Source organism: Stegodyphus dumicola, chromosome 7 (assembly GCF_044657685.1).
Source record: "Stegodyphus dumicola isolate Sdum_Otavi_A_Nest chromosome 7, ASM4465768v1".
In the NCBI taxonomy this organism is placed as follows: Eukaryota; Metazoa; Arthropoda; class Arachnida; order Araneae; family Eresidae; genus Stegodyphus; species Stegodyphus dumicola.
In genome coordinates, this window is record NC_140774.1 from 39,419,178 (window position 1) to 39,427,613 (window position 8,436).

At 30.1% G+C, this 8,436-nt stretch overlaps 2 non-coding genes across 2 annotated transcripts; both read right to left on the bottom strand.

The window, feature by feature from the left end:
* Window positions 1-263: 263 nt before the first annotated feature.
* On the bottom strand, window positions 264-335 carry TRNAQ-CUG (transfer RNA glutamine (anticodon CUG)). Its single transcript has one exon. It is a non-coding gene; the product is annotated as a tRNA-Gln (tRNA).
* Window positions 336-339: 4 nt separating this feature from the next.
* Window positions 340-411, bottom strand: TRNAE-UUC (transfer RNA glutamic acid (anticodon UUC)). The gene has a single exon. It is a non-coding gene; the product is annotated as a tRNA-Glu (tRNA).
* Window positions 412-8,436: the final 8,025 nt, after the last annotated feature.

The window sequence follows — 8,436 nt, forward strand, 5'->3', positions numbered from 1 at the left end:
GCTATAATTAATCTCAATGCATTCTACTGTAACTGCATACTTAAAAATTATTTTCAATTTATTATTTTTTCGAAATATAACAAATAAGTTTAAAAAGTACTTTAAGTATTAAAAGTAGAGATAAACCATCTCCCTTATAAAAATGTATTTGAATAATTCACAATATTAGAATGAATATAAAAAGTAATCGTAATAAATATTTTTATAACAGCGGAACGCTGAAATGTTCGATAACTGTTAAAAACATTTTGATTGAAAAATACAGGTTCCACCGAGATTTGAACTCGGATCGCTGGATTCAGAGTCCAGAGTGCTAACCATTACACCATGGAACCTTACTTCCCATGCCGGGAATCGAACCCGGGCCGCCTGGGTGAAAGCCAGGAATCCTAACCACTAGACCACATGGGACTTATCAATTGTGAGCTCAAAAGCGTACAGGTAGAAAAATCCGAAGTGTTATACCTCAGTTCAAATTCTTGTTCTTTAAATCTTGTATTCTAAAATATTACACGATATTCAGTAGATTAAGAAGTAAAACTCCCATTTCCGATCGTCATTTAGATTTAAAGTATTTGAGCTACGAACTAATCTAATATTAAAAACTGATTAGAAATTATTTTATTCAAATTTATCTTCCGAAATTTGCATAAATGCACATAATTAGGAGAAATCTATTGGTATGTTTGATTCTAAGACGAAAAAAGAGATATATTCTCTAAGATGCATACTATCCTGCCAAGTAATTCTTAAATAAAATTCGGAAGTCAATTTTGATCAAAGCTTTACGTTTTACGAGTAAGTTTGCATTTCTTGAAACAACTATTTTGCAGATTCGCGAATTTGGCGTGTTGTTGGTATTATCATCATTTAATTTGTAACAGAAATGAAGTTCTCATAATACAGTTTTCCAAAACGACAATTTTCGTACACACAGGAACATGATATAGTAATTCAAATGGAATTCAGTTAAAATTACTTGATATAATTTTCATTCATTTTCAATTAATTAATGATCATGTATTTTATGCAAAGACTGAATTTTTAATTATAATTTATATGATTTAAATTAGTAAATTCTTTTACTGAAATAAATTTTGCCAAATTGTAGGTAATTAACATTGTAAAATTCTTTTAGAACGTGCATTTTTAATTAATAATTTGAACAAATTTTTGATGAAACAACTGATAATATCACTCACTCTCTGATATTAACTAAGAAACTACGCATCAAATTACTTAAAACTATTTTGTTCAATTTTTAATCAATTTTTAATATAAATATATATTTGTGACTACTAATTTAAATAAATTTTAATATAAATATATATTTGTGACTACTAATTTAAATAAATTTTAAATTAACTGACGGGAAACTTCTTGATTTAAACTAGGAAACAGTTTGCATTCACAGAAATTATTTTTCCTAGAATTAATAAATACATATATTTGCACAAAACATACATTAACAATTATTTATATGAGTTTCTACAACAATACGTCTATATAGCGGAGTCATTTCATTGTCTAAGGGCTGTGACATAACCAAATTCTGAAAGACAAGATTTTCCGTAGCAAAATGTCACTTGACACAGTTGAAATTGTTGTCGCTAACTGAGGCGATTTAAAAGCAGCAAACGTACTTCTTGCTAGTTCATATCTTTGCTCTATTTTTTAAATAATATGGATTTGTATAATTTTATAATACATTTAATTAATGCAATTACTAATACTTTGGAACGCATTTTTGCAGTTCTTGCGATTAATAAAAAAGCTTTTATGCTATTGTATGCAAATAATAACATCTGCGTTACACTTTTTAACATATTTAAGATAAAATTTACCTGTCATAAACAATAAATTAGTTGGTAATATGGTGTCTTTCTTTGATTCGGTAATGTTTCTGGGAATTTTGTTAAGCGTCGGAGAATGTTTATCAACGAAGTTTTTTCAGTCATAACCCTCTCATCACCACATAAGAAATTTAAAATAATAATAATAATAAATATCTGAATGTTATCAGATTTTATATTATGCCTAAAGGGGCTATTTTTTCTTAGACAATGAAGTTTTGTGTGTTACGTTTATTTATTAAATATGCTATTCGCGCTTGAACCATAAAATTCAATTCAACAGCAATATTACAAAATAATTTAAAAAGAGCATATCTTTAGAATTTCGAGTACACATTCTCGCAGGCTGAGTAAAATTCTCGTTCAGATATTTTTTTTTCCCCCGTACAGTTCTCGCTTTGAAATTGTTGAGTTTGTTAATCAAAAATTCGTTAATGTTTTACAAAATATTAAATAGATAATAAAACAAATTCCAAATTCTAAGTTTAGGCTTCCAGATGTCCATATTCGGGTGGATGATTACGTTATTCAAAATTTGATGGCTCTAGGTACCGTTATTTTATCACAATGGAGAAGCATACATACATTTATGCAGATTCTTTATTATTTAATTTCTTTAAATATAAAGTAGAGCGCTGACATTTGGTGGCAAAAATTTGAAAAAGTGATACGTCGTTTATGGTGATTCGACGCAAAATGTCAAAACGAAATTAATACTCTTCTGGGCTAACGCCCTTTGGCCTAAAAATTAGAAAGTTTTTATAAAATAAGCTTTTATTTCAAATTCATGAAACAATTAATAATATAAAAAAATATTATACAATTTAATGGAGGAAAGAGACCAAGTACTTCTTTATACGAAATTCATTTGCAAATTTATATCAGGAGCAATAAAAGCATGAAAGCCTAAAACTCTACCCATTAAATTATATAATAATTTTTTGTCCTTTCTGATCATCAATTATTTGAGTTTTAAATAAAAGCTTGATTTATAAAAGCTTTTAAAATTTTTTGTTCTCATCTTTTTACTCTCATTGATACATTATCACTCAAATTATTCAATTGAAAAATCGCTTTTCAGCTATGAAAAGTCAATCTTTTATTTCCAAGACTTCTGTTACGTCAAATGGTCGAAAACGTCCAGCGATTTTGCCCTCCCCCCACCCCCCCCCCCAAAAAAAAATTCAGTTCAAGAGCAGTATCGTAAAATAGTTTTAAATTGAGCATATCTTTAGAATTTCCCTTACAGAGTCTCGCGCGTTGGAGATAAAAATGTTTTTTCTGTACAACGTTGCCATTGCTCACTTCGAAATCTTTGAGTTTCTTAATCAAAAATTCGTTAAAGTTTTACAGAATATGACATCGATAATAAAACTAATTCCAAATTTCAAATTTGGGCGTCCACATGCCCATATTCGCAGTAGGATTACGTTACTCAAAATTCGATGGCTCTGTGTACCGCTGTTGTATCACAATGCGAGAAATATATATACATTTATGCAGATTTTTCATTATTTCATTTCTTCAATTATAATGCAGACTCTAACATTTGGTGGCAACAGTTTGAAAAGTGAAATGGATATTTATAGTGAACCAACGAAAAACCGCAAATCGAAAACAATGGTCCTTCGGGGACAAAGAAACCCCTTTGGACTAAAAAAAATCAACATTAAAATCGCATGTAAACTTCACTAAAAAGACTTGTTCTGCTCCATCTGATGGTTCAAAGAACAACATTCTGAGAGCTTTGGTTCGTTGATTAAACGAAGATACCTGCGTAAAATATTTTAACATTAAATTTAAAAAAACAAACAAAAGGAAGTCTGAAAGTCCTCAGATTTTACTTTACGCCCAAAGGGGTGCTTTTTTAACATTTATTTATTAAATATCATGTTCTTCGCACTTAAACCATAAAATTCAATTCAACAGCAATATCGCAAAATAATTTTAAAATGAGAATAGCTTTAGAATTTCCGATACACAGTCTCGCCCGCTGAAGATAATTTTTTGCCCCCCACTTGCAGTATTGCCATTCCTCGCTTTGAAATTGTTGAGTTTGTTAATCAAAAATTTTTTAATGTGTGACCAAATATGAAATAGATAATAAAACAAATTCCAAATTCGGGCTTCCAGATGCCTATATTCGGTGAAGGATTACGTTATTGAAAATTGGATGGCTTGTTAAGTATAGCATTGTTCATCTACATTCAACCAGTGTAATATTTTCTTTTTAGTTTTGCTTGAGTGGCAACAGCTGTAAAATGTTATTAAGTTGGTAGAATAAACATGTTTGGTTGTGTTTAAATTTTTGAAAGATTATTTAGGTAGAAATAAGTTGATGAATGGATAAAATGATATACATTTACTGTCGTATCTAACATTTGGTGACCCGGACGTGATTTGAACACGCAACCTTCTGATATGTTCTGAATGTTAGATACGACAGTAAATGTATACCATTTTGTCCATTCATCAACTTATTTCTACCTAAATAATCTCTCAAAAATTTAAACACAACCAAACATGTTTATTCTACCAACTTAATAACATTTTACAACTGTTGCCACTCAAGCAAAACTAAAAAGGAAATATTACACTGGTTAGATGTAGATGAACAATGCTGTACTTAACATGGCTCTAGGTACTGTTGTTTTATCACAATGCGAGAAACATACGTACGTTTATGCAGATTCTTCATTATTTAATTTATTTAAATATAATATAGGGCTGTAATATATGGTGGCAAAGTGAATCAAAGCAGAAAGTGAATCGACGCAAAATGCTAAAACGAAATTAATAGCCCTTCTGGGCTAACGTCCTTTGGGTTAAAAAAACTCTAAATGAGATTCCGAAAAATCAAATTACTAAATCGTTTGATTTTGATCCACCACATTATATTGTGATTCACAATAAGTGAGTGTTCAAAATTCAAGCTCGGTAGTTTATCAGGGAACAATTTAAAAATACACGACAGTGTTTTGACCACACTGGCAGATACCACGAGCGAGTTAGATAAAAGTTATGAAAACTCAGCTAGTTTTTAAAAAATTCTCAGTTCCAGCTACGACCCCATCAGCGACAGATGCCGCTACTGGAGCTCCCGAATCATCACAAGAAAAATGCATTAACTTCACCTAAATTCTTATCGTAAAATACAGATTCTTTACTCTCAATCAACTTGATCATCATGCGTATTATTATCAACTAGTTCTCTAAACAAATCGAATAATGCTCTAAATTAAAATGACCAACCAAAGTAGTTTCCTGTTCAACGTTCAACCCTTGTTTTCGATCCCCAGTGATCTATAGCAATTAATATTTTTGATGTGTTAATAATATTCATGTAATTCCTCCATTGTACGGAGGAACTAAAGTTTTTTGACTGCTGAATGTTGATGTAAACGCAACAAGCGCACGGAGAGAACTAAAATTTTTTTACTACTTAAATTATTTCTCTCGGATTATTTTTTATTACTTTCGAAAATATTACTTGTAAATGTAATCATTTTCTCGTTACTTCCACAGATTAAATTCTGCCACGGATATTTCCTCGCTATTACCTGTAACAACGCTAATTTCTGATTTTACATCCAAGGATCTGTGTGTTTACTCCTGTGACCAAGGAGGTTATTAATCTTAATCGCTTCTCTATTCGCTTTTAACTTTAATGTCACATTTATGTTACAAAATTCAAAAATGTGTGCGTTCTACTAAGTGGTTAGCGCTTTAGTCCAGCACTTCCTGGATTTAGCACCCCCTGGTTAGTTCCATGGAGGTAGGAAAGGAAGGAGGAGCCAACCGGCGCTAGAAGTGAAGCACTGCTTTGAAGCTTGGGTCCAACGACTTCATATAACATATAACTTCATATACTATCTCGTTGCTTGGGTCACCAGATGGGGGTGTTCTTTGTTTACATTCAGAAGCTCGCTTGACAGGGTTCTGATAGTATTTCGACACACGACAGTTCCATAAAAATCGAAAAAGAGACACTTTCGCATGAAAGAAACATTCATAGTGTGATGGATAATAGCAATTTGTATAGTTTAGTGACATTTACGCAAAAATCACATCTTGGTTATTTTTCGATAACTAACAACAGCGATTTTGATTATGAATTTGTTTTATAAAATTCTAAGCTGTTGAACTACAAAAATATATATTTTAAGAAAAATGTTATGCTTAAAGAATGAAAAACACCTTAAGGTACATTTAAAATTGTATACGTCTTTCGATACCCTTTATAGAGTATTCGCTACTTTTATTTTATTTTCCAAACGGCAAAATGTTTTAAATAAAACAAATTTTTTTTCACATCCATATATTATTTAACATGTACATCTTAAAATTTTTTAGAGGAGAGGCTTTACTGCTGCCCATTTTAAAACCATCGTTTTAATTTTATATATTTGAAAAATAATCACTTTGCGCTTACACGTTTTACTTATTTGAGTTAATTAAAAGTAAAATTACCATCAAATGCTGCAATCCTCGTCAAAATTAATAAATATACACACAAATATGCCAATAAGTTAGCTTTCCCTTGATTTGGAACCACACATTTGTGTAAAATTATGTACAGTTTTACACAAATGTGTGGAACAGAAGAGGGATACATTTTCGAATATGGCGGAAGTACCATGTGCGGTCAAGATGATGTGACCATGCGAACGTGCTACAAAATCAAGACAGCTTATTCAGAATTTGAAAATAGGGTAATTGACGGAGGTGAAAACATTTGTATATTCTGCCAAAGGAGGTCCGATCATGAATGGTCCTCTTATTGATTCCAGATTGTTAAATGTTTCCCACGCAAGTCTTTTTTTCTGGGAAATCCGAGTTTTATGCTGGCTTCTTAACGTACGCAGGTCATTAAATTGTTTATAAATGTATTTGAAATGAAGAATTTATTCACTTATAAACAACTGTGAAAGTACTGTGAAGAAATTTAATTATTAAATGTATCTAATTTATAATGATTATAAATGTTATCTAAATATATAATAACCTTAATATTGAATTGTAAACATAAATTGAAATCCTGTTGACAAATACGTTATAAAACTATTTAAGCATGAATTGTTCGTATTGGAAAGCAATCTGTTAAAAGGTATTATAAAGCAAATGCTATGAGATGCGCACTTAAGAACGTAATAAAGAGTTTTGGAATATGTATTGTTGAAATGAAGGGTAAAAAAAATGTGATAAGTATAATTAAAAAAATTATTCCCCTTACATTTTATAATAATTCAGTTGCAAGTTTTAAATAATACTTTAAAAAAAAAAAGTATTTTATTAACTTTCATAAATCTTCAGAGAAAGTTAAGTACTATTTAAAGTATTTCGCTAATTCCGAATAATTCTCTAATTTAAAATGAACCGAATAGAGCATTAATTATAAATTGACTTACATTTTTCGATTTAAAAGATGCCTCAGAAGCCACAAAATCATGTCATATTTAAGAAAGTATTTTAGGAAGAAGCTCTATAAATAGAAAAGAAATAATGCATAATTTTAATATTAATAATACAATAAACTTTGATCTTAATTTTTGTACCTTAACTGAATAAAATCGAATTACCTTAATTTTTTTTTCTAATGTAATTAACGAAAACTTGTGAAAATATTTCATTCAAATTAAACCATTCTGAGAAAACTGTCCTGTGAAAAGTATAGCGTTTACTTCCGTTCAGAATGAAATGCTGTTTAAAAATATGTTGTTTTCATATACTTAGGACTCTGAAGTGTTGTAGAAAAAGAAAATATATACATTTATATGTATATTTACGACGTAATAACAAAATATTTACATCCGAACGCGTCAAATCCCATTGAACTCAATGGTAAATGACCCAATGTTTTGGTCACCACGTAGGGATCGCCAGTGCTTCAGAGCAGGGTACGGGAGAAACTTGTTTAGGGCGACTCCATCTTACTTCCTACCTCCATGGTTAGTTCTAGGGGGTGTTGGTTAGTCTCGCGAAAGCTGGGTCCCAGGATTTCGCACACTACTCGCTATTTTTCAAAACTTTTAATATTCTTTAAAGTTTATTTTTTTCTCTTAAATTTTTGAAGTCATGTTGACGTTCTGTTTTATTTCTCCTAAACGCCAGTCGTATATTTTTACCTAATTCTGTTCACTATTTATACTTATTATGATGTGGAGATAGTTGGTACTCTACCAAAAGCACTTCGAAATAATTAGTCCTTGGATCCTTGGAACTAATGTTTTTATTATTGTTGTTCTTGTTTTAAAAGTAGGTAAAGCGTTTGTTTCATATTTTTCGAAAATTTCAAATCTTTATAAGAGATACATCTTTGGATGTTAGAATTTAGAATTTTAAAAGTCTCATAAAAGAATATTGTACTACCAACTAAAATAAAAGTTAGAAATTCAATTTTTAAAATGAAATATTGAGAAAAATATATATAAAATTATGAAATGGAAAAAAATTTAAAATAACGAGATAGGTTTCATTGTAAATAATTTTAAACGCTGTTGTTTTTGAGATTAAGGGCAATCTATCTATAAAAAAAGAGGGGATATAGCATTTATAAAATGGGGAAAACTTCTAGACTAGAAGA